At 39.8% G+C, this 27,985-nt stretch overlaps 3 pseudogenes; all 3 read left to right on the top strand.

Annotated features, from left to right (window-relative positions):
• Positions 1-2,218: 2,218 nt before the first annotated feature.
• LOC143682284 (aldehyde dehydrogenase, mitochondrial pseudogene) lies at positions 2,219-6,129 on the top strand (annotated as a pseudogene).
• Positions 6,130-6,158: 29 nt separating this feature from the next.
• Positions 6,159-16,752, top strand: LOC143682283 (pecanex-like protein 4; annotated as a pseudogene).
• A 248-nt stretch (positions 16,753-17,000) lies between these two features.
• LOC143682279 (glutathione S-transferase A1-like) overlaps positions 17,001-27,985 on the top strand; it is a 37,042-nt pseudogene continuing 26,057 nt past the window's right edge.

The raw sequence follows: 27,985 nt of genomic DNA, 5'->3' as shown, positions 1-27,985 counted from the left end.
CTCCACAGTTAAAGTAAAACATATTACAGTTAAATTTTTCTGCAAAAGGCAGAGATGGGATCAGATAATATGTTCAATCCTTTATTTGTCCCTCTCAGAAGTATTTTTGTGTTTCTGTATAACTAGCTTTCTATTTGTGTCTGTCTGCCTTTTCTGTGTATATTCTCACACCTCTGGATGGTAACAGCAAATTAACAATAAATTCTTAAAGGGCTCTATCTGGACTGCTTAAAAAACAGGCATCCTGGGGGGTGCACGTGTGGTTCAGTGGTAGAATGCTTGCTTTCCATGCAAGACACCTAGGTTCGGTTCCCAGACCATGCACCCATCCCACCCCCCGCTCCCCAAAATAGGCATCTTTATATAAATATATCAATTGGTACTTCTGTAGTAAAAAAAAAATACAAAACTCTCTGGGCAGCAAGATTCAAAAGCCTTAGTTTTATTTGTTTAATTATTGTAAACAAACCTGGACATTAGAAAGAAACTGCTCCTGGAATTTCCATAAGGCAGCAGAAAGTTACAAAAGCGCTACCTCTGGAAAAAGCAAAGAACTTTTCCAATTGCCTTTTAGTAAAATAGATTTAATAGTTAAAAGAAGGGCATAGGAACGCTCAGATCCCACCCTGTCCTCGCCTAAAATTTTCAAATCTAAGTTCAACCAGCCAGGCTTCATGCTTCGCCTCACCTTACCCCTTATATGTATATTATATTATATTTGAAACTCAGGGCTTTCTGAGCTTTGAAGATAGTGATAGATTGGACTGAAACATTTTAAGCATATTATAAAGTAATCATTTGTGTTCATATGTGACTATAAAGTATATAGATGCCTGGTTGTGTTCTAAACCCAAGCATAAATTTCTCCCTTCTTCCATTATTTTGTAGTGTCTTTGTCTCCTCTCCCCTTCATGAATACTGTTAATGGAAAGAAGTACGCATGCTAAAAAAGCTTTGTGAATTTGTTATCTGATTTATTTCTCATTATGTGCCATCTGGGTAAATAAAAACTAAAGGTGGGATAGATAGTTATTATTTCCCATACTAAGATGATCATATTGTCTTATTAAAAGTACATTTTGTTTGTACACTGACTATAAGCCCTGAATGAATATAGAAAGTTATAGGTTTATAAAAGTAAATTCTGTCTATCATAGTCAATGCTAACCAAAAATTTAATGTCTGTTTATTTCAGAAAAGGAAAGCTTTTGTGTCAAACTGGGTATTCATATTAAAGTAAAGTTTAGGTTTTTTTCCCTGTTAAAATAAGGTGAATTGTTAGCCTTCTCTTAATGTAAATTTTTTTTAAGCTTTTTTCTTTATCATCCAAGTATTCCATCTAGAAAACGAAGATTTTACATCAGAATAATATCCTTGTTAATGTTTATATTGGCCTTGTCATCCTTTATTTCAGAAAAGTCTTATCTCTATTAAGGGAAAAACTGTTATAAAGAATTTGTTCTTTCACCTTGTAAACACATGGTGCTAAAATAGTTTAACATATTGCATGGGAGATGTTTGGGAAATATTACAATGTTTAAAGGGGATTTTCCATCCTGTTGCTAGTTAACTTTGTATTTGTATTTATATATTTAGAGATTGTATAAAATTCCTAAAAATTTGGCAATATTCTCACTGTCCGTGTTATAATCCTGATACTAATCTGTATGATTATAAATAATGGTATAGTATTATTGGTCATGGTTTCAGTTATTCTTAAAAACTACAGATCACAGAAACAGCCAAATGTGCCTGCACTACTTTGCTCTTATACTTTTCTAAAAGTATAGGTGCTCAGCTATAGGTCAGAGCTCCATCAGTAACAAGGAATGACTTTGAAAGAGAAGCAGAACAAATACACATGTATTATTGTATCTGTTAATTAACACAACTCTAGTAAATATGTAAAAGTGAAACAGAACAGAACCTCTGCTATGGTTTATTAATGTAAAACAACTGTCTAGTGTTTTTACTTCTGAAAGTAGCTTTATTTAAAAATTCTTATAAAAGATAGAGCTTAGATTAAAGGTTTAACTATTACCTTTAAATTTTGAAATGCTGTGCTCTTTGTGTAACCTAGTAGTTCCCTGAAACTTTCAGTATCTGTGTGACACCTGAGACTCAGATTTAGTTCTCCAACTCTGAAAATCAGCATAAGTCCGTAGAGTACCTGCTAAAAAAAAAAAAAAACCCTAAAAAGATCAAACTCCCATTAAAGATGTCACTGATGCTGATCTTGTTAAAACGAAGGTAAATCGATATACAAGGTAAAAAAAATATTGGCTATATTTTAAAACTTTAACTTTTTGTGTGAAATCAAGGAAAAAACGTTTATTTTTGTCCAAAATTTAAATTTTATGTATCACACTATCTAATTTAACCTGTTAGGTCAGTTTATTTAAGCAGCCTAATTCAGCTTTATTTGATATGAAACCTAGAATAAGGAACAAAATCTTAATATCATGTACAAGCTAATGTTACACCCTGATGCATTTCAGCATATTTTGGCCAGAAAATGAAAAAATATTTGAAAAGTCTTAAGGGGCAGGAAAAAAATAGAACTATTAAACTTCCCCACCCAGGAAATTTCTGACATTTTCTTCAGCAAGAGAGTCTTCCAATTTAATAAGCCAAGGCCTCAGTCTTGAGCTTTGCCCTTATGAAACTCATTTCTGAGTAATAGAAAACTGAACCTATTTATAATCAAGGTCTAATAGTTATCTCCAGAGAACCTCTGCTGTTGCTCAAATGTGATGTCTCTAAGTCAAACTCTGACCTTCCCCCCTACATGGGATATGATATCCAGGGATGTGAGCGTGGCCTTGGCATTGTGGGACATGAATCAGGGTTAAGCCTGGCTCTGGCAACATGAGATATGAGACCCAGGGATGAACCTGGCCCTTGCATTGTTGGATTAGTTGACCAAAAGGGCAAAAAGAAATAGAGTTTAAATGACTAAGAGATGACAAATCAAGTCAAGAGGTCATACTAGAGGTTATTATGCAAATTTCAGCGGTGATATTGCAAACTGCCACAGTATAGTAAACCTGTATTCCTGGAAACATTGAAAGCTACCCTGGGCTCCAAAAAATTTTACATATTAAGTTTGTTTTTCAGAGGCTTAAATCCTCTGGATTATTCTAATACCAGATAAGCCTTGAAACCCAGAAAAAATAGTCTTTCAGATGACACCAATCAGTTTCATCCCCTTGCCCTTAATGACAACGCCCTTTTTCAGCCTTGAAGAAGTTAGAAGAGCCATTGCTCAGCAATCCCTCAAGATTGGTAGATAATTATCAAATGAGTGGGTGGAGTTGTAAATGAGGAATTGGGATTTAAGAAATGATTTTATTATTGAATTCTTGTATAGATGTTCCTTTTTGCTTTCTGGTGTATTAAAGTACACAGTGGGAAATACCTGAAAGCTTCGATTGTAATTCAGCTCCCGTGATCTGTGATAATGATTGTATAGTCTTTAACTTGTGCCCTTGTGATTGTAAAAACCTTGTGACTAACCTTCGCTTGTACTCATTTATCCAGTTTTTCAACTTTAGAAGCTTGTAGCCACTACAGACAGCCCCTAATGTTTATTAATGAAGGGTCCTGGGTCAGCACAGAACTAACCCAACCCAAGTCCAAACTTATCTTGATAACCAAAGACTAGATCTAAACTAGATAGGCTCGTTTGACATACACAGTAGCTTAGGACTTTAACCTCTGTCACCTATACCTCATTATAATTCTAAAAATCATGCCCATCATCGTACTAAGGCCACCATTTTCTTACATATGTTCTGTGACTAAGCATGTAATCAATCTGAGTATACTCAATAATTAGATTACCTCTAATTATATTATGTGCGGTCACCGTGATCCTTATCCTGAAACCTGTCCATCTTTTGGTGCTATAGAACTATCAGAATTACTGCAGTTCAGAGAGACAGAGTTTTATGCTGATAGGCCATCTGCTCTCCTGCTGCATACCTAGTAATAAACTTTTTCTCTCTTTGAAACTCCAGAGTCTCAGGAATTAGTCTTTTGAGCACATCACACAAAAAAATCCACTGCCTTTTTCCAGTAACTCCCTGGCAAAAGCAACAATACCTATTCACCTATTTTTTTTTCCTTTGTTTGTATGGGCAGGTACCAGGAATCGAACTCAGGTCGATGACAGGCGAGAATTCTGCCACTGAGCCACCACTGCACCATCCCCTATTCACCTATTGTTGACACTAAAAAAATTGAACATATCTCCTCAATTAGAATGTACAACTTAAACAAAGTTTTTTAAAGTTGTTTTTACTCACATTACATATTTCAAGTTTGTTAACCTAGTTCTCTCACATTAATTATAAGCTCTGATTGGTAGCTTTAGATTTCTTGATTGTTAAATTGAACTGATTAAATTTTAGGCAAATCTAAAGATTTGGGATATTCTACTTAAGGCTTAGTGAAAAATTTAAAATTAATGTATGTATCAGTTATTTCTGTGTCTTCCCGAAATTCAAAGTTTTCTTTCAAATAAATATTAATTGTTAAGAAAAAGAGAACTATTATAGAACAAATTAGTGGTCTTTCCTAGAACCAAAAAGGCATGACCAAGGTAATTTGTTTCTTCTATCCATAACTTAGAAAAATAAACCACCCACATTGACATGTTTTAATTTAAAATGCTATTACCTCTGCACTGCACTCCCACCACATTATGTTGCCTTTCATCTCACTAGCCACTGCCAGTCTTGGGCCCCCAACCAATTACCTGAGTTCATCTACAACCGGATCTTCATAGACAATGAATGGCCTGATTCCGTCAGCAAGAAAACATTCTCCACTGTCAACCCACCCACTGGAGAGGTCATGTGTCTGGTAGCTGAAGGAGACAAGGAAGACATGCAGAAGGCCATGAAGGCTGTCTGGTTGGCATTGCAGCTGGACTCGCCCTGGCTGATCTGACTGAGGGACCTGCACCTCCCTAGCTTCTCGGAGACTTTGGACAATGGCAAGCTCTACATCAGCTCCAATCTGCTGACTTGGACGTGGTCTCCAAATGTCTTCAGTAGTATGAAGGCTGGGCCAATCAGCACCATGGGAAAACTGTTCCAACCAATGGGGACTTCGTCAAGCTCATGAGCCATGAACTGTGGGTGTATGTGGACAGATCATTTGTGGAACTTTCCACTCCTGATGCAACCATGGAAACTGGACCCAGCCACTTGGCAACTGGAAACGTGGGTGTGACAAAGGTGGTTGAGCAAACTCAAATCACTGCCCTCTTTGTGGCTAAATTGATTAAGAAGGCCAACTTTCTGGTGTGGTCACTATTTTTCCTGGATTTGGCCCAACAGCTGGTGCCACAAAGCTGTAGACAAAGTCTCATTTCGAGGTTCTACCCTTGTTGCCTGCCTCATCCAGCTTATTGTAGGGAGCACAACCTCAAAAGAGTGACCCTGGAGCCAGGGGGAAAAATCTCAGCATCTTATGTCAGAGGCTACTATAGACTGAGCTGCAGTGTAGGCCCATCTTGCCCAGTTCTTCCACCAGGGTCAGTGCTGCTGCTGGAGCTTTGTGCAGGAGGATGCCTATATGGGTGTGTGGAGCACAGCATCCTCCAGGCCAACTCTCCAGTGGTTGGAAACTGTTTTGACAGCCAGAACCAATAGGGGCTGCAGGCAGTGAAACTCAATTTAATAAGAACCTTAGCAGGATGTGGAAAGCAAGAGGGGGCAAAGCTGTTGTGTGCTGGTGGGGGTGGAGAGAGCTGCCACTAACTGTGGCTATTTCACCCATCATGTTTGGAGTCAAATGTGATGGCATGGCAATTACAAAGGAGATCTGTGGGCCAATGACATAGACCTTGAAATTCAAGACCATATAAGAAGTCCTCAGGAGAGCCCATACTCACAATTATAGTCCATTGCAGCTGTCTTCACAAAGGACTTGGATAAGACCTATCACTTGTCCCAGGCCCTCCAGGCTGGTCCACGTGGTCAACAGCTATGAGGTGTTTGGGGCTCAGTCACTGTTGGATGGCTATAAGATGTCTGGGGATGGCCAGGACCTTGGCAAATATGGTCTGCAGGAGTAACACAAAGTGAAATTAGTCACAGAGTTCCTCAGAAGAACTCATAAAGAACTACCCTGGCTTCCTGAGTTACCCAATGATGGCAAGTTCAATGAAATCAGCAACAAGATTGAGAAAACTGGATTTGCATACTGAAAGTCTCAAAAGAGAAATTCTTCTTATAAAATCTCTTGGGTCAAGAAAGTCCTGAAAGATTTCCAAAAGCAGTCCATAGGCAATTGTTGGTTATATTTTGGTGGTATTATTTATGATACTGTGGATACTTAGATAAAGTCAAATTGTCTGTATCTTTGGAGATACCTGCAACCCTTTCTATCCAAAGGATGTTCAAACTGTGGCTGTATTCTTAGAGAAGCAAACAAGACTCATGAAGATTGGTGTTATCCAATGGACTTTGCTAACTCTAGTGTCATCTTTTGCTTTGATAGCGTTTCTTTCACTGGACAGTTCCTTACAAGGGCTCCACTCCATGTCTGTCTCCATTAGAGTCACAAGAGCTTTTACAATGACTGGTATCATGCATGATTGTCTGAATCAGTTCACCTCTAACTTGAAATTTGCTGTAACTGTACTTTGGGCATCATGGAGAGGGTAAAAACATTGAAAATCAACTACCACTTTATGGATACTCAGCATTGTCTTCTCTCCATTTTATTGCTGTTTATAGCTTTTTCTGCATTACTGTCTTCTCCCTTATTCACACTCTTCACTCTTCCTGTGTTCTTGGTGGGGTTTCCCTGACCTATTCAGAGTTGGCCAGGAGTAGTAGGCACAGCAGCCTCTGTGTGTGCAGATACAGTATACTGCTACCAAATGGTCCCAAGTTTGGTTGTGGTACTGCAAACTGCAATGACAGCTGGAAGTTTAGGTCTCCTCTTATCTGGGTCTCATTCCTTGGGCCATTTTCAGGATTGTTTAATATGAATACTCACTCTAGAACGAGGCTATAGTTACTGCTGTAACTATAAACAGTTACTGCTGTTTTAACATCAAGGGGTTAGAATTGCAAGAGACATCCTGTCATACTGCTGAAGCTTGAAGAGTTGATGAAGTTTTTGAAAGCACCTTTGAACAAAAAGCACATGAAAGAGTATGTTCCCTTAATAAACACTTTGGAAGTATCTTAACATCCTATACTGTTTTGCCTGTGAAACTATATTCTGATGCTAGGAATGTACTGTCTGGCATAATTGAGTCTCATGAAAACTTAAAAGTATTTAAAGTTGACCTTGTGAAAGTACTTGTGTGGCTACTTGTTTGGTACTGCTCCAAAAGGACCAGCAAGCAGAATGTTCACGAAACTTAAAAATAGAGGGAAAACATCACTATTAATCCCACCTGCTTTGAATGCTTCACCACAATCCCAATGCCCAGAAGACACAGATAGTTTAAATTCAGAAACTTTTGATGATTGGTCTGTTGATAATATTTTTGATGATGAACCAACCATCAAAAAAGGAAAAGAAGAAAAAGATCAACTGATGTTTTCCCAGGTACATTTTTGCCTATTCCAGGATCAGTAGAATCTCAGAGGGTTGATGAATGTTCTACAAGCCTAGTTCCTGAAAATAGTCTTTATGAAGCAGTTATATTGGGATATCCTGCTGTTGACAAAGGAAAACAAGAAAGCATGGCATTGCCCTTGATCATGAGGCTTACTCTTGTGAAGTTTATGTAGGTAGCATAGAAGCTTAGACTACCTGTAGGCATGCCTAAGAGTTACTTCTGGAGGACCTCTGTTGTTGCGTAGATGGGGTCTCAGTCTCTCTAAGCCCAACTCTGCAAGTGAAATAATTGCCCTCTCTTCTAAGTGGGACATGACATCCAGGGGTGAAATTCTCCTTGGCGACGTGGGAGATGACTCCCAGGGATGAATCCAGACCTGGCAACATGGGATCAACAATTACATCCTGACCAAAAGGAGGAAAAGAAGTGTAATTAATAAAGTATCTGTGGCAGAGAGAGTTCAAATAGAGTCAAGAGGCTACTCTGGATGTTGCTGTTATGCAAGCTTCAGGTAGACCTTGCTACCTATCATGACCTGCCAACCCCCAACCAAGACCATTCCGGCCAATCCTAAGGAACACCTAGGCCAATTTATAAGATTCCACAAGGGTTCCAGGCACTAGAGTAACTTTCCAGAAACCTGCAACCTCCAGGTGGGTCCCTGGTCCAGATAAGTCCTGACACCTAGCCCAGCCTCTCCAGAACATCAGATAGTTCCATATTCCTACCCCATATTAGTGACAGACCCTTCCAATATAAAAAATTTAGAATTACCATAGCCCAAACAACCCCTATGAGTGGTATGGAATGATTAAAGGTGATGGTGGAATTATATATAGAAGATATGACTTAACAAATGAATATGAATGCTGAATCATTAAACTGATATCTCTTTTAGTTTCCAGTATTTTAGAACAGCTAGAAGTAAAAACCTAAAATTATGAAATTGTAACCCATGTCAGTCTGGAATATGTTCTACAACTAATTGTGATGCTGTGTTTGGAAATTTATAGCCTTTTTGTATATATGTTATTGTTCACAAAAAAAGAAGGAAAAAAGTCGATCGTGATGATAAAAAAGTATTTAAGCCCTCTAACCTCCTATATTCTGGAGTAGCCAGAAGGAAAAATACGAGAGGATCGTATGGTAGCCCATGACAAACTCTGGGATCTATCCTGTAACCACTTTTTGAAGAGTGCTTTGAAAACTATTGCTTTTTTATTTCTTTGCTTTGTATATATGTTATACTATACAACAAAAAAAGTTTTTTTTTTTTAAAAAGCATGGTATACATCCCTCTCATGGAGTTTGATTGCTCACATTCTTGCTTATTAAGCTTACCTGAAGAGTGGAGGTCTGACTGTTTGCCTATTTCCAAAATAAAGGAGATGAGCTTTATTTCCAGAAGATTGGTACCAATTTGTTTTAAGGTGGTTGAAATGTCTTCATTCAGAAGAAAAGGCCTCAGATGAACTGGAAGAAATTGCAAATGATAAAGTTTTAAAAGACTTTTATGCCCATATAGTAATGACTTGTTACTTCAGTTTATTTGGCAAAGACGGTATGACTCTTAGTCTGGTCTTCTGTTGAGAGTTTACAATAGTGTCTTGCCTTGGTCTCTTGCTTTGGATTGGCTCACAGTAAAAACAGAACTGAGTCAGCTGGCACTGAAAGCATTCAGATATGCTGTGAAACTAATGACTGATAAAGCAAGTTTATGTCCACTAGAAGACTTGAGAGAACTGATTAACTGCTTTGATGAATATGGAAGTGACTGGTACATTGGTTTGGTATCTGATGAAAAATGGAAGGAAGCAGTTTTACAAGAAAAGCCATACTTATTTTCTCTGGGGTATGATCCTAATATGGTAAGGTTATAGATATGTTTTCAACATTTTCATTTATTGACCTTAAAAAATGGAAATCAGTTATAAAGTATTTGAACTAAATGTTAGCCATAAAACATTCTAGCTACAGATATATTAATTAATCACAGTTTCAACGCATTTGTAATCATGCCTTTATCCCCAACATAGACCAACCATAAAATGACCAATTCATTTACTTTTACCAATTTTATAGGAGCTGATTAAAAATGTTGTGTAGCCATTGTACAATTAATCTATGAAATAACCTAATAAACATAATTTGTTATAACATATTTGATTAAATGAATTATATTCTTGTAAAAAGAAAAAAAAAGTCCTGAAATTTGATTTGATAAACAGGGTGGGTACGTGGGGTGAAGAATAAGCAGGAAGTCCTTTAAGCTGCAACAATACTACTAGCCTTCAGGGTGGTCTTTTATTTTTAATATTTTAATTGAGATATCTTCACACACATACAGTCCATCAAAGTATACAGTCAGTGGCTTGCAATATTATCACATAGTTGTATATTCATCTTCATGATCATTTTTAGAATATTTGCATCACTACAGAAAAAGAACTAATAAGAAAAAGAAAAAACTCATACATCCCATACCCCTTGCCCCTCCTGCTCATTGACCACTAGTATTTAAATCTAGCCTTTATTTTTTACCATTTATCCCCCACCCATTATTTATTTATTTATTTATTTTTGTCCTTCTTTTTCTCCTCATCTGTCCATACCCTGGATAAAGGGAACATCAGACACAAGTTTTCACAATCACACAGTCACAGTGCAATAGTCTTTAAGAATCAAGGCTACTGAAACATAGATCAACAGTTTCAGGTATTTCCCTCCAGTCACTCCAATACACCAAAAACTGAAAAAGGGAAATCTATATAATGCAAAAGAATAATTTCCAGGCTAACCTCTTGACTTTGTTTGAAATCTCTCAGCCACAGAAGCTTTATTTTGTCTCATTTCTCTCTTTCGCCCTTTTGGTCAAGAAGGCTTTCTCACTCCCTTGATGCTGGGTCCCAGCTTACCCCTGGGAGTCAGGTCATATATTACCAGAGAGATTTACATCCTGGAAGTCATGTCCCGGTTCACCTGCCAATTTGGCTTAGAAAGAGAGGCCGTATTTGAGCAACAAAAGACGGTCTATGGGGGTGACTCTTAGGCATAATTATAAGTAGGCTTAGCTTCTCCTTTGAAGGAATAAATTTCATGGAAACAACTCCCAAGATCGAGGGCTCAGTCTATTGAATTGTTGTCCTCACTGCTTGTGAGAATATGAGGAATTCCCCAGACGAGGAAGTTAGATATTTCCTACTTTCTTCCCAGTCCCCCAAGGGGACTTTGCAAATAATTTTTCATCTCTGCCCAAATTACTCTGGGATATATCAGGGTATCACATTAACCTGGACAAACCAACAACATCTCACACTTATTCAAGATTCCATGTAATTGTGGTATTCAAATAAACTGACCATACAAGTTAAATTAGATGATGTGCTACACAAAATATGAGTTTTATACCAACTAAAGATCTCTTCCCTTGGTCTCACACAGAAGTTGAAGTTTTAAAATATGGACAGTATCATCTCTTATCCTGTATTCTGGTTTACCTTAATCCTATCCAGATCAGCTTCATCCCTATCTCTAATTGAAGTCTGATCATTTTTTCAACTTTTTAAACAGTTGCTATAGGGGTTAATGCTGCCTTTCATAGCTTCAGAGCTTTAACTCTGAGTCTCAGGTGTCACATAAATACAGGGTGATCTTAAAAGACAGGTTTAAATGTCTCATCCTGTCCATCTGAGACATTGGCTTTATGGGGAAAAAAGCCATTGTTTTAAATTGTATTAATATTTGAGGAAATAGCTAGCACCTTGCTTTCTATTTTGAAACTTAAAACTTAAACTCATTAAGAACAGTGCTGTTTTTTTTTTAAAAATGTAATTACTATCCCAAGGCAGAGGTTACAAGTCTTGTAGGCACCAAACCTCACTACCTCCACTACCTCATTAGAGGTAGGTTCAGTGGAGACATCCTATCATAACACCTAATTTAGGACACTGATTGACAAATTAATTTTGATCCCTGGTAGAAATAGAGAAAACAATTCAGTACAATCTCCTGAGACATTTTAGACAAGAGGGTCTACAAGTATATTTTCTTTTCTGGGTGTATCTTCTGAGGAAAGTGCAGACAGAATTTAATGTGACTTGCTTAATCTCAGTATGGTAATTTCATCTGCTTCCTTTCAAAAAGTGTGAACACTCCTAGGGACCTTCAGACTCATAAATGGGATTTAACTGCAAGGTAGTGAGGGATCCCTTCTTTCCTTTTAGGACCACAATATAAATTGGGTAACTGACTTCAAACATTGAGTGTCAAGCATCTTCAGTCATGAATGGTGCTGGAAAAACATTAATCAGTTCTTCTCTAACTCATTAAAAAATTAAATATCAATAAGCTCATCAGGTAAATTATAATAAAGTTAAGCACATTTTATTTTCCCTTAGAGCTATTCACTCCAGTCATTCTTCTGGCTTCTAGGAATGGATTTGGGAGACCTCTGCTGTTCTTTATTAGGAACTGAAAAAACTTTTCTCACCAGAAACATGTAAAAACTGTTTCAGGGATAATATCCTTATATTTCAATACATATTGATAATCTCAACATTTAACATGGATTTTTTTTTTCACTTTAGTTATGGTAATAATCTACCATCAGAATTTGGCAACAAATTCAAAACAACATCCTCTCCTGAAAATGTTCATACACGGTAGTCTACCTTGTTTTAATCTGAACAACCCTATGGGTTGAATTCTTGACCCTGGCTTCCTGAAAAGGGTAATGAGACTATATCACCAAGGTCAAGCCATCGGCTAGTGAATGCGCCCAACTTCACACTGGCCTGTCGCCTGAGACATTTACTTTATATAGTACTTACTGCCCTTCCTGATCCTAAGTCATCATTGAATTCATAATAAAGCAAATAATAAATGTGTGTGGAAAAAAACCCCTGCAACTTTAAATATACACACCTATTGAAAGATACACCTTTGTTTTGAAAATGCTAAAATAAAAAAATCAAAAGTCCTTCCTCTTCAGTCCCTCTTCAAGGATGTATGCCTCTTCCTCCAGAGGTGCTGCGGGCACCTGAAGGTAGGGCTGTGTGTAGACTTCCTTTGATCCCCTGCAGGGCTGTGGCCTAATCTCTGGCCACGTGGTTGCATGTGACTATTGTGTGACTCAATTGAGCAAATTCATGCCATTCACTCATCAACTCAACAAATCTTTGCTGAGGTCCTATCATGCACCAGAATTTGTGGTAATAGCTAAACATGCATAAATGAAAACACATATTCCTTAAGAAACTCACTTAATGAGCCAGCATATAATTTTTTTATATTTGAAATTTCAAAATTCAAATATAAAACTCATTATTTCTCATTTTTATTGTAAAATATAACATAATACAAACCAAAGAAAGAAAAAACCAATCATTTTCAAAGCGCACTTCAACAAGTACTTACAGCACAGATTGCAGAGTTTGTCATGGGCTACTATTCCACCATCTCAGATTTTTCCTTCTAGCTACTCCAGAACACTGGAGGCTAGAAGGAATATTAATATAATGATTCAGCAGTCATACTCATTTGTTAAATCCTATTTTCTGTGTTATACCTCCTCCTTCTACTTTGACCCTTTTCCCAATCTGTGGGGATCTTTGGACGGCAGTATACATATTTGAAATGCTACTTATTCAAATGTTTTATTTAGTTAAGAAGTATATTTGGGAGAAAAAGAGCTAATATGTGTAAGTGCATACTATATGGTGAGTGTTTTGAATAAATCACCTTCTCTGATCTTGTCAGTAGCCCTGGAGAGCATTAGCTGGTTTTCAGGGCTGGTTCCAAGGGGCAGAAGTTAACGTAATCTCTCCACCTCCTGCATGAGACAGACCTGTGTTACAGTTCTTTCTTTCTCCCTCTAGAAAACCCAGAGCTCTTCCTCTCTTACAGATCAGAGCTGACTCCAACTCCGTGCTGGGTTTACATCTTTCTCCTCCTTGCTGCCCAGGTCACCTTAATCTAACTCAGCCCAGGTGCTCCAGGGCCCCTCAAATTCTACTTCTTGAGATGAGATTCCCCCTGCCCCAGGGCTTGTTCTTCCTCCTCTCTGTTCCCTACCCAAAGCAGAGCAGTATTGGCAGCTGGTACCCGGAATCATACTGGGCGCTCTCTTTCCTTGCCCTTCCACGATCAGCTCTACCTCCCAAATTCCTTGCAAATATCTCTCCTCACCCCATCCTTTTCCACTGCCTGAAGTCAGAACTCATTATTTCCCATTCACACCACCCCAATGATTTCCCAGTGGGTCTCTCTGCCTCTAGCCCCAAGTGACTACAGCCTGTACAGATAACCACAGTGAATTTTCTAGAATGAAAAAATAAATATTGCTATTCTTCTTTAAATCCTTCAGTGACTCCCATTGTGTACAGGAACACTTCCTCACACTGCGGCCTTCAACCAAATCAAACCTGAACATGGCAAGCCCTCTTGCCTTCCTACCTGGGCACATGGTCTAGCTCTGCCTGGCAAGCTCGTTCTTAACTTGTTTCTTCCCAGGGAGAGTTGGTGTCTCCACTGTACCCTCTCACAGAACCCAGCAAACCTCTCAGAAAACCTGAAGGTCACTGAACATGCCTCCTTTGCTGAGGCATGTCTTTTCCACTATTTGGTGAGTCCCTGATGTGTGGACAAGGTCCCGCTGTGGCCCAGAGCTTCATCACAAGCAAACAGTGATGCTGTTCACAACTCCATGCAAACCTTGATGACTTTACAAAACCCCACACAATCTTGTCTGCTGGAAGTCTGTATTCACTCGTCCATTACATCAAAAATTTATTCATATCACTCAAATGAAATGCACGAATCTTCTTGGATTCTAATGCAAATAAACCAAGTATCAAGAAATCTTTGTGAGGTAACTGGGGATACCGAAATACTGACTATTTGATGAAATTAAAAATTATAAAATTCTAAGTTAGAGTTGAAGAGTATGGCTACGTTTAGAAAGAGTCCTTCTCTTTTAGAAATACAGACTAAATTACTTATGGATGAAGTGATATGCTGTCTGGGATGTACTTCAAAATAATCGCTTGATGGTTGGGGGAGTAAAAGGAGCACAGATGATAAAGGATTACCGACAATTGCTGAAGCAGAGTGATGGGCACTTTGGTTTGCTATACTACTCTCTATTTTTGTATCTGCTAGACCCATTAAAAATTTCAAATATATATATAAATTTGTAGAGCTTCTGCTATGTGCCAGGTGCCATGCCTGACTTAGGATGACTTGACTGCAAACAAAACAAAAGCCCTGCCCTAAGGGGCTTAATACTGGGGAACCAGATATTAAATGCATAATGTCACAACACTGTAAGCTAAATCATAATCATAATCAGCTAAGTGAATGATTTCACAGGGCAGGAATCATTCAACTATAAAAACATCAAGAATTGGTACTGAGTTGCTGAGCCAAATAGGAGCTAGGCTTTAATAAAATTAGTCTTGATCTTACAAAACTTCATACATTGCCTCACATCTTGGTCACTAGAATAATACCTCTTTACATGCCTTTAGCATAACAAAAGTTCTGTTGCTTATTCATTTTGCACTTCTGTGATTTGCTTAGGTTGTTGGAGAATTGCTTATTCAGCGGTTGTTAGATATATCTTCTTGGAAACGTAAAAATGAAGAATTTAGAAAACTCAGGCATGGGAATATAATGATATGAGAAAATGTCATGATATGAGGGGCAAAAAGAGATGGCACCATTTTAGACAAGCTGAGAATGAAACTGGTGCCAGAGGGAATATAGCAGCTGAGGCTAAAGTTGCTTTCTCAGTAGCAGCAACTTGGTGCTGACAGGACTCAGAACACAATTGTCATGGAACTAAATTTGGCAAGATCACACATTTGGGGTCCCCACCAGATCAAAAGGGGCATACAACTGGATGTTTCCGTACCTCAGTTTCCTCTCAAACCTCTGCTTCCTGTAGAAAAAAGAGCTTCCAACCCCTATCAAACACAATCTTAATTTACTCCTCAGTGGTGCACTTAACACATACCAACTCTTTCCTTGCTAAGAGATACTTTGTGATTTGCTGCCACATCTCGATGTCATTGGCTTTTCAATATTTCTTAAATGTTGCTATGTCCCAAAAGGTAGGGAGAGTTTCTTATGAAGAACTTTCTGGAAATTGCAGGTGAATCCAAATATACAGGCCTTTCCATTTTTAACGTAAGAGACTTAGATTTATGTACTGTACTGAACAAAAATAAGGACAGTAATACTTTTCTCTTGAATTGTTACATTCCCAGTTCACCAATCATTTGCTAATCCTTTGAATTGCCAAATTAAGCTTCTTTTGCTTACTCTGCTTGTTTCAAATTTCTCTTGCTTAATCTGCTTAGTCCTTATGTATCTGCTCAATGGAATATCCTCATTGCTTTGTTAATTGTTTAAAAAGCAGAAGGTTGGGTCTGATAATCAGGATTTCTTGTTCCATTACCATGATTTTATGTTATTATTTGATTTCTGTATAGTATTTATTCTTATCAAGAGGGATCAAAGAAGAAAATTGTAGAAAAGTGTGTGACAACTAAAGTATTTAGTAGTGTAATTCAATTTATCAAAGTATTACTGATATTTTAATACCTCCTATGGGCAATGAACTGTGCAAAAAAAAAAATGACAGACACTTTTCTCTACCCTTTGGGAGCTCACAATTTAGTGGGACCACTGAGGGGTACATAAAAATCTGTGAAAACTCAAAATTGGGATTTATTATAATATGGAATAAACGAGTTTGGATGTCAGGAAAACTAGATTCTAATTCATTCTTTGCCTTTAAATAGTTAGCTGGCAAGTCACATTCTCTCTCTGGGCCTCAGTCTATTCATTACGAACCTGGAGAATGGGCTGGAGAAGGGTTTCTCAACCTTGGCACTGTTGATATTTTGGGCTGGGTAATTCTGGCTGTGGGGTCTGTCCTGACCATTGGATGATGTTTAGATGCATCCTTGGCCTCTACCTATCTGATGCTATAGCATTCCACTGCACGTTTGAGACAACCAAAACTGTCTCCTGATGTTGCCTCCTAGGGGAGAAGGAGCAGAATCTCTCCTGGTTACGAACCAACCACTGGACCATATGACCGTACATGCTTAAAACTTCAGGAAGCCTTGATGGGAGAACTAGATAATAGCTGGTTATAATTAATTAGCTATAATTAAGTCTTTATAAAGCACATAAAACCGTCCAGCTTAGAATGCAACTTATGGAGAGTCAAGAATGCCCTGGCATAATGTTTATAGTGGAGAAAAAAAGAAAGGCCTTATTGTACAGGAGCAACTGAGAGGCTGGGTGAGATCCATGAAAGGCCTGGTGTCAGGCCTGTCCAGTGCACAACAGAATCCACTGGAAAAAAAACAGAGTACCTGTGGGAGAAGCTATTAAAATGGCAATGAAGAAAAGCACTTTGCAAGATGTTACAGAGAGCAATGCTCAGACAAGGATGAGGTGAGACCTTAATTTGAAGAACAAGAAGGCAGACATCTGAGAGGTTAAAAAGCCACTGAGACTGGAGCTGTGATGTAACCTTGCCAGGCAGAATTCAACCTGGGCAAGAAGGGGCAGGAGCCACAGGTTTCTGAGCCTGGCAGCCTTCTCGCCTTGCTCTAGCTGCTTGGTTAAGAGCTTCATGGCTCTTGTGTTGGAATTCCCAGCACCCAATTAAAGTAATGTCTGCTCTGGACACATTCTGCTGTCTACAACTCATTTTCCCAATTAGATTTAAGCCCCTTTACGGGCTTTGGATCTAAGGACCAAATTAGATTCAAAGTTGGATTCCCTAACAGCCCTCATTGCTTGATGCATAGAAACTGGTCAATGAGTATTAGTTGAGGAAGTTAGAATGAGGCTTTTTAAAAGAAGGACATACATTTATATGTAAACCAGAAACAAAGTGTTAAAGAAGAATCAGTGCTGTGAAAACCTTGTGTCTGATGCTCCTTTTATTTAGGGTATGTACAGATGAGTTAAAAATATGGATTAAAAAATGAAATAATAGGGGGAACAAAGGTTAAAATAAATTGAGTAGAAAGAAATATGAGTGATCAATGAGACAGAGGGGTAAAGGTTGTGTAAGGGTTTGATATGTATAATTTGGTATGTATGAGCTTTTTCTTTTTTCTTTCTTTTTCTAGAATGATGCAATTGCTAAAAAAAAAATGATCATGGTGATGAATACATAACTATGTGATAATATTGTGAGCCATTGATTGTACACCATGTATGGAATGTTTGTATGTTAAGAATGTATATTTGTGTGTTGAGTTTTATTAATAAAAATATATATTTTTTAAAACTAAACTAAAAAGTAAAATAAAGTGCAATGCTCCATTGACTATTAAAGAAAGAAAAATGCCAGAGACCCAAGTTCGATTCCTGGTGCCTGCCCATGCAAAAAAAAAAGGATCAATGAAGTGTCTGTGTTTCCAGGAAAGAAAGCAGAATGTGGAGAGGGGGGATTGTTTTCACCAAGTGTTGGCTCTTAGCACCACTTAGCCCTTGCACTGTGAGCTTGGAGAGGTTAAGAGAGAAGCAGTGGGCCTCCCAACACATGGCTGGAATCTCTGCAAAGGGACCCTGGAACGGGAGTGCTCCAGAGTACACAGAAGGGGCGTAGGAGAAAGGCAGTCCAGGTGTACTGCCCAGGGAGGAACCTGAGATCCACAGCCGAAGCTTGGGGCTACTTAAGACTATGTCTGATGTGCCAGGCCTCCCTGAATCTTCACTGAAACCTCTTGTGAATCCAGGCTAATTAGTTAGTGACCATCAGTAAGCTCTCCATGGAGCTAAATAAAAAGAATCATTTGATTTACCTGAAAAAATTCTAGAGACATATAAAATTTTATTCTTACCCAGAGCTCATGGCCAATGCAGATGGACGCAGGAGGACCCTTTCACTCTCCGGTGTGTTCAGACTTCCCATCTTCTAGGAACTGGGGGCAGGAGGCAGCTCATGTTTTCTGAGTCTCTATTATAAATGTCATGAACATTATCTCATTTAACTTTCTTTGCAGCCCTCAAAGGGGGTAAAACGATCTCTGGGGCTCAGAAATTAAGGACCCTGCCCAAATTTGTGGGCCTCATAAGGGAAGGCATTAAGATCCAACCCAGGACCGTTTGTTCCGAGTCTCCCTTCTCTCTGCCAAGAAACACTATTATTAGCGTTATTATTAGACCATCCCAGAGACCTAATTCCTTTAATTTGCTAGTAGATATATCATAAGATACACCCTTTTCAAAATAAACCTACTTTCTTATTGCATTGACATATGGTCATACTAGTACTGAATTTACAATTTTTTAGGGTATCAAGGTAAAGCAAGGCATACTTTCATTAGTTTTTTCCCCATTCAAGTCATCCAAAAGTTGCTGATGGAAAGGAGCTCGTTCCCCTCTCTCCCTGACCCCTCTAATCTTTACTTGACTAATGGACTCTGAAGGGAAAAACAAACAAGGCTTTCAGAAAAGCAGGGAGATTGTTTAAGTGTGAGGTGGTATAGCTTTTTAATTTTGGATGGGAAATCTGAAGACGGAGCTTAATCTAGCCCAACACTCCCAAAATGAATGAGCGTGGGCACACTGCTTTATCAACCTCAGTTTCCTCCTTTTTAAAATGGGATATTAGAAGCTGTTTCACAGGGTTGTCGTAGAGGGTGGTTATCTTGGCTAAGAGAGGGAATGTGCATCAGGAACACAAATTCGTGAGCTCCAGCAGCTCACTGACCCACTCCAGTGCTCAGTGTCTATTGACAGAGCACGTGGTTTTATGATAATCAGTGCCCCAGTTTTGATCAGCCTTGGAAAACCGCATATTCTGAATGTAAAGAAAGCTGTTTACGAGGGAAAACAGTATCATTACATATTACATAGGATAAAAATTCATTGCCCCCTGTAATATGATTCCAATCAATGACTAAGTAAACTTAGTTTGATAATTTTTATCACTTACCTCTGAGGACTTTGGTCCATAACAAGGAAATGCTCTTACCAATTTAGTACAACTGAATTTTAGCATCTACAACTCTCATGAAAAAAAAGCATGATATACAAAATCCCCAATTCCAAGACAGGTGAGTGGATTAAATACATTTCTAAAAGATTATTTACTTCTAAATACTAGTATATTCAGTTCCACATTTAAAACTGTGGCTATTTAAAACATTTTCCAGACTAAAATTCTTAAACATAGTCTTTCAGAGATATATCCATTGAGCAAGAGAAATATATTTTGTCCAAAACTCCATACACTTTTCAGGAATAATCTTAATATTTTCTAAATGGAGCTGGGATTTGGAAAGGAAAAAGTTATTGATCCTCCCTTATTCCTGGCCCTATGACTCTCCTGTTTTTAACGAATCTGGGTGTTTCTATTCACACTCAAAATAAAACTTAAATCCCATGCAGAACTTACTGAGCTGCATCCTGTGGTTCATTGCTCTGTCCCCACTTCCCAAGCAGTCTGGGATAGAGCAGGGCTTCCATGCTACCTTGTTGGACCAGTCAATGTAATTCTTACCAGTTGTAATCACTAAACACGCCTGATAATGTACACATATTCATGCACATTACTGAAACGAAAATCTCTTACTTGTAATGCACTCTTTATTTTCTATTCTCTTCTATTTTATTTTAAAAAATTAATGGATTTCACAATCCACTAAAGGGTCACCATGCATATTTTGAAAACCTCTACTATAGAATATAAAGCCTAGACTCTGATCTCAAATAGAAGGGGGCTTGATTCCCAGGTCCATCACCCATTTTGGGCAAGTTACTTTAGAAACTTCAGTATTATCAAGTATAAAATGAGGATAATAACAGAATCCACTGCAGGTGATTTTTGCAGGATTAAATGAAGATAAATTTGTGACAATGCCCAGTGTGTGGGAGACATTGAACAAATGTTAGCTTTTTTCCATATACTGTAAAATTAATGCAGTAACTTTCCTTTTTATAGATTTAAAATATGATGTACCCTGTAAGGTAAAAAATAGAATTCCAAAATAAACAAGGAATTATCATCCTCAGTCTGCAGAAAGAATTTGGATCTTTTGAGCAAGTCTGAGCCCTGATATCTACTTTTGATCAAATGCAACATAATAGCCAAAAAGCTAAAGACTGATTTTGCACCCCTCTCTTTGTCTCTGTCAGTGAATTTCTCTGGTTACAATGACCCTTCATAGGCTCCCAGGGCCTTCACCTGTGTGGGATCCAGGCCAGCCCTCTTTTGGTCCCACATGTGAATTTCCATATGTGTCACTAGCTGGTATGTGACTGTGTACATGTCATTTAACCTCTCAGAGCTTCATTTCCATCATCAGAAAAACAAGGATAATAGTAACTAATTCATGAGGCTGTTACGGTATTAAAGATGTAATGTATGAAGAGCACTGGGTAAGGAACACTAGGATCTTTCCCCCTCCACTAGCATCTACACATACATCCTTACCTCAGACCCTCACCTATTGACCCCCCAAGAATACCCACATTTTCACCAATGGGAGATGAGACTGGTTTGTTGCAATTTCACCATTTAGTGGCCACCAATGGGTGAGATTTTAGCCAAAAAGACCTTCCTGGGATTCTCCCAACCCTACCACGGAGAAGCCAGATACTCTACCTTTCTGTTTTGTTGTTCCTTTTCAAACATTAAAACACACACACACACACACATTCTTGCTTTTGTAGTCTCATTCATTTGTTCTTTCAATCATTTAGGTTTCATGAAAGCCAGGAAATCTGTTCTCATGACAGGAAAAAGCCCATGCTTCACTACTTCAAAACACAAGGCAGAATGGGGTCTGCCCAGTGGCTCCTGGCTGCAGATGGAGTAGAGGTAGGTTCGGAGTTAGATAATCTTAAGGTGGATCTAAAATCCTTTATCTAAGCACTTTTCTCACATAAGCCAGAAGACTTCCACACTAGATGGCCTGCTAATAGTTTCCCCTTTAAAATATCATCAGTTATTCAGAAAAAGTTTGACAGGTTTGACAAAATTAAAATATAAATTATTGTTCATTCAAAAGAAAACAATCCCCATAAAGAAAGGTAATAAACAGCTGGTAACATCAACTAGTAATGATGTATGGGCCTTATGTGAGTTTGGATTTAGATAAATATACTTAAAAAATAGTTTGGGACTTCCTGGAAGATGGCGGCTTAGTAAGACGCGCGGATCTTAGTTTCTTCTCCAGGACACCTACTAGGGGAGTAGAAACGATACAGAAAGCGCCCAAAGCCACAACAGAGATAAAAAAGACAGCGTACCCCATCCTGGAACGGCTGGCTGGCTGAGAGAAGCAGCTCGGGTGAGATCGCCGAGGCGCGCGGGCCTTACCGGGCGGGGTGGCAAGCGGCCGGAGTTACTCCCTTCCCCCTTCCCGGGCCGGCTGGGAGAATTGGAGAGGCGGTCCCCTGAAACAAAGACGGCTGGCGCCCACACCACGCGCAGCCCCCAGACCAACTGAGAGAATTGGATCGGAAACCCCCAGGCCGCGGAGAACGGTGACGGGTGGGGGAGGCCCCTTCCAAACCCGTGACTCCCGGGGAACGTGCACTCTCTCGGGCGGGCCGCTGCCGCTGGCGCCCTCCCGCCACGCTTGTTGCCCAGGGCCGACTAGGAAATTCGGACGGGCTCTTTCCCTGGCTGCGGCGACCAGCAACCCTCCCTGCGTTCGGACCCCGGGCCGGCTCAAGCCGTTTCGGCTAGCGAACCCCCCGGACGGCGAGAGTTTTCCAAAGTTTAAGGTCCCACAGCACCTTTTACTGGTGGGACCCGCAGACAAACGTGTGCCACGAGCGCCACCTACTGGGCAGGATAAGAAAAACAGAACCCAGAGATTTCACAGAAAAATCTTCCAAACTTTTGGATCCAATACCCAGGGAAATCTGTCTAAATGCGCAGACGCCAACAGAAGATAACGGATCACGCTCAAATAATTGAAAATATGGCCCAGTCAAAGGAACAAACCAATAGTTCAAATGAGATACAGGAGCTGAGACAACTAATGCTAAATATACGAACAGAAATGGAAAACCTCTTCAAAAATGAAATCGATAAATTGAGGGAGGACATGAAGAGGACATGGGCTGAACATAAAGAAGAAATAGAAAAACTGAAAAAGCAAATCACAGAACTTATGGAAGTGAAGGACAAAGTAGAAAAGATAGAAAAAACAATGGATACCTACAATGATAGATTCAAAGAGACAGAAGATAGAATTAGTGATTTGGAGGATGGAACATCTGAATTCCAAAAAGAAACAGAAACTATCGGGAAAAGAATGGAAAAATTTGAACAGGGTATCAGGGAACTCAAGGACAATATGAACCGCACAAATATACGTGTTGTGGGTGTCCCAGAAGGAGAAGAGAAGGGAAAAGGAGGAGAAAAACTAATGGAAGAAATTTTCACTGAAAATTTCCCAACTCTTATGAAAGACCTAAAATTACAGATCCAAGAAGTGCAGCGCACCCCAAAGAGATTAGACCCAAATAGGCGTTCTCCAAGACACTTACTAGTTAGAATGTCAGAGGTCAAAGAGAAAGAGAGGATCTTGAAAGCAGCAAGAGAAAAACAATCCATCACATACAAGGGAAACCCAATAAGACTATGTGTAGATTTCTCAGCAGAAACCATGGAGGCTAGAAGACAGTGGGATGATATATTTAAATTACTAAAAGAGAAAAACTGCCAACCAAGACTCCTATATCCAGCAAAATTGTCCTTCAAAAATGAGGGAGAAATTAAAACATTCTCAGACAAAAAGTCACTGAGAGAATTTGTGACCAAGAGACCAGCTCTGCAAGAAATACTAAAGGGAGCACTAGAGTCAGATACAAAAAGACAGAAGAGAGAGGTATGGAGAAGAGTGTAGAAAGAAGGAAAGTCAGATATGATATATATATAATACAAAAGGCAAAATGGCAGAGGAAAATATTATCCAAACAGTAATAACACTAAATGTTAATGGACTGAATTCCCCAATCAAAAGACATAGATTGGCAGAATGGATTAAAAAACAGGATCCTTCGATATGCTGTCTACAGGAAACACATCTTAGACCCAAAGATAAACATAGGTTGAAAGTGAAAGGTTGGGAAAAGATATTTCATGCAAATAACAACCAGAAAAGAGCAGGAGTGGCTATACTAATATCCAACAAGTTAGACTTCAAATGTAAAACAGTTAAAAGAGACAAAGAAGGACACTATATACTAATAAAAGGAACAATTAAACAAGAAGACATAACAATCATAAATATTTATGAACCGAACCAGAATGCCCCAAAATACGCGAGGAATACACTGCAAACACTGAAAAGGGAAATAGACACAAATACCATAATAGTTGGAGACTTCAATTCCCCACTCTCATCAATGGACAGAACATCTAGACAGAGGATCAATAAAGAAATAGAGAATCTGAATATTACTATAAAGGAGCTAGACTTAACAGACATTTATAGGACATTACATCCCACAACAGCAGGATACACCTTTTTCTCAAGTGCTCATGGATCATTCTCAAAGATAGACCATATGCTGGGTCACAAAGCAAGTCTTAACAAATTTAAAAAGATTGAAATCATACACAACACTTTCTTGGATCATAAAGGAATGAAGTTGGAAATCAATAATAGGCAGAGACAGTACAAAACAGCTCCCGGGGCTACAGCAGGGAATGGACACACAGTGTAACCAAGTCTGGGCTGGCTAGTCTGACTGCGAAACTCAGCTGCGGTGAGTGAGATCCCCAAGCGGCGGGCGATTTCCCGAGCAGCCGCAGCTGCGGCGGTCTGAGCTAATCCCTCCCTCCTTCCGGGGCTGGCTGAGAGACTTGGAGAGACAAGCTTCCCAGCCAAGGCGGCCGGCGCCACACTTTTGCGGGCGGCTTCGAGTCCGCGACTATAAGTCTCGGATCAGAGGGCTATCCAAAGTCTGGGCTGGCAAGTCTGATTGCGAGACTTGGCTGCGGCGAGACCCCCGAGCGGCCGCAGCTGCGGCGGTCCGAGCTAATCCCTCCCTCCTTCCGGGGCTGGCTGAGAGACTCGGAGAGACAAGCTTCCCAGCCAAGGCGGCCGGCACCACACTTTTGCGGGCGGCTTCGAGTCCGCGACTACAAGTCTCGGATCAGAGGGCTATCCAAAGTCTGGGCTGGCAAGTCTGATTGCGAGACTTGGCTGCGGCGAGACCCCCAAGCGGCCGCAGCTGCGGCGGTCCGAGCTAATTCCTCCCTCCTTCCCGGGCTCGCTGAGAGACTCGGAGAGACAAGCTTCCCAGCCAAGGCGGCCGGCGCCACACTTTTGCGGGCGGCTTCGAGTCCGCGACTACAAGTCTCGGATCAGAGGGCTATCCAAAGTCTGGGCTGGCAAGTCTGATTGCGAGACTTGGCTACGGCAAGACCCCCGAGCGGCCGCAGCTGCGGCGGTCCGAGCTAATCCCTCCCTCCTTCCCGGGCCGGCTGAGAGTATCGGAGAAGTAAGTTCCCCAAGCCGAGGCAGGCGGCGCCCTTCTTTTGCGGGCGGCTTCGAGTCTCGGCTTTAAGTCCGCGGCTACGAGTCCCGGATCAGAGGGCTATCCAAAGTCTGGGCTGGCTAGACTGACTGCGAGACTCGGCTGCAGTGAGACCCCCGAGCGGCGTGCGATTTCCCGATCAGCGGCAGCTGCGGTGGTCCGAGCTACTCCCTCCCCCCTTTCCGGGCCGGCTGAGAGTATTGGAGAAGCAAGTTTCCCAAGCTGAGGCAGGTGGCACCCCTCTTTTGCGGGCGGCTTCGAGTCTCTGCTTCGAGTCCGCGGATACGAGTCTCAGATAGGAGGGCTATCCAAGCCGCGGAAGCCCCCCCCCACGGGAGGCTTCCTGGTCCGGTGGGGAATGCTCCAGGCCCGCTGCGGCCCGCAACCAGCCACAGGGTCCCCTCAAGCCGCGGCAGCTGACGCCCCCACCACGCGCGGCCCCTGAACCAACGGAGAGATTTGGATCTGAAATCCCCAGGCCACGGAGATCGGTGACTGGGGGAGACCCATTCCAAACACTTGAGACAAACGTGTGCCACGTGCGCCACGTACTGGGCAAGATAAGAAAAACAGATCCCAGAGATTTCACAGAAAAATCTTACAACCTTGCTGGGTCCAACACCCAGAGAAATCTGAATAAATGCCCAGACGCCAGCAGCAGAAGATAACTGTTCACGCTCAAAAGATTGAGAATATGGCCCAGTCAAAGGAACAAACCAATAGCTCAAATGAGACACAAGAGCTGAGACAACTAATCCTGAATATACGAACAGAAATGGAAAACCTCTTCAAAAATGAAATCAATAAATTGAGGGAGGACATGAAGAGGACATGGGCTGAACATAAAGAAGAAATAGAAAAACTGAAAAAGCAAATCACAGAACTTATGGAAGTGAAGGATAAAGTAGCAAACATAGAAAAAATAATGGATAGTTACAATGATAGATTTAAAGAGACAGAAGATAGAATTAGTGATTTGGAGGATGGAACATCTGAATTCCAAAAAGAAACAGAAACTATAGGGAAAAGAATGGAGAAATTTGAACAGGGTATCAGGGAACTCAAGGACAATATGAACCGCACAAATATACGTGTTGTGGGTGTCCCAGAAGGAGAAGAGAAGGGAAAAGGAGGAGAAAAACTAATGGAAGAAATTTTCACTGAAAATTTCCCAACTCTTATGAAAGACCTAAAATTACAGATCCAAGAAGTGCAGCGCACCCCAAAGAGATTAGACCCAAATAGGCGTTCTCCAAGACACTTACTAGTTAGAATGTCAGAGGTCAATGAGAAAGAGAGGATCTTGAAAGCAGCAAGAGAAAAACAATCCATCACATACAAGGGAAACCCAATAAGACTATGTGTAGATTTCTCAGCAGAAACCATGGAGGCTAGAAGACAGTGGGATGATATATTTAAAATACTAAAAGAGAAAAACTGCCAACCAAGACTCCTATATCCAGCAAAATTATCCTTCAAAAATGAGGGAGAAATTAAAACATTCTCAGACAAAAAGTCACTGAGAGAATTTGTGACCAAGAGACCAGCTCTGCAAGAAATACTAAAGGGAGCACTAGAGTCAGATACAAAAAGACAGAAGAGAGAGATATGGAAAAGAGTGTAGAAAGAAGGAAAATCAGATATGATATATATAATACAAAAGGCAAAATGTTAGAGGAAAATATTATCCAAACAGTAATAACACTAAATGTCAATGGACTGAATTCCCCAATCAAAAGACATAGATTGGCAGAATGGATTAAAAAACAGGATCCTTCTATATGCTGTCTACAGGAAACACATCTTAGACCCAAAGATAAACATAGGTTGAAAGTGAAAGGTTGGGAAAAGATATTTCATGCAAATAACAACCAGAAAAGAGCAGGAGTGGCTATACTAATATCCAACAAGTTAGACTTCAAATGTAAAGCAGTTAAAAGAGACAAAGAAGGACACTATATACTAATAAAAGGAACAATTAAACAAGAAGACATAACAATCATAAATATTTATGAACCGAACCAGAATGCCCCAAAATACGTGAGGAATACACTGCAAACACTGAAAAGGGAAATAGACTCATATACTATAATAGTTGGAGACTTCAACTCACCACTCTCATCAAGGGACAGAACATCTAGACAGAAGATCAACAAAGAAATAGAGAATCTGAATATTACTATAAATGAACTAGACTTAATAGACATTTATAGGACATTACATTCCACAACAGCAGGATACACCTTTTTCTCAAGTGCTCATGGATCATTCTCAAAAATAGACCATATGCTGGGTCACAAAGCAAGTCTTAACAAATTTAAAAAGATTGAAATCTTACACAACACTTTCTCGGACCATAAAGGAATGATGTTGGAAATCAATAATAGGCAGAGTGCCAGAAAATTCACAAATACGTGGAGGCTCAACAACACACTCCTAAACAACAACTGGGTCAAAGAAGAAATTGCTAGAGAAATTAGCAAATACCTCGAGGTGAATGAAAATGAAAACACAACATATCAAAACTTATGGGATGCAGCAAAGGCAGTGCTAAGAGGGAAATTTATTGCTCTAAATGCCTATATCAGAAAAGAAGAAAAGGCAAAAATTCAGGAATTAACTATCCATTTGGAAGAACTGGAGAAAGAACAGCAAGCTAACCCCAAAGCAAGCAAAAGGAAAGAAATAACAAAGATTAGAGCACAAATAAATGAAATTGAAAACATGAAAACAATAGAGAAAATCAATAAGGCCAGAAGTTGGTTCTATGAGAAAATCAATAAGATTGATGGGCCCTTAGCAAGATTGACAAAAAGAAGAAGAGAGAGGATGCAAATAAATAAGATCAGAAATGGAAGAGGA

Source organism: Tamandua tetradactyla, chromosome 5, assembly GCF_023851605.1.
Source record: "Tamandua tetradactyla isolate mTamTet1 chromosome 5, mTamTet1.pri, whole genome shotgun sequence".
Lineage (NCBI taxonomy): Eukaryota > Metazoa > Chordata > Mammalia > Pilosa > Myrmecophagidae > Tamandua > Tamandua tetradactyla.
Note: the sequence above shows the minus strand (reverse complement) of the source record. Positions and strands in the feature narration are given on the sequence as shown.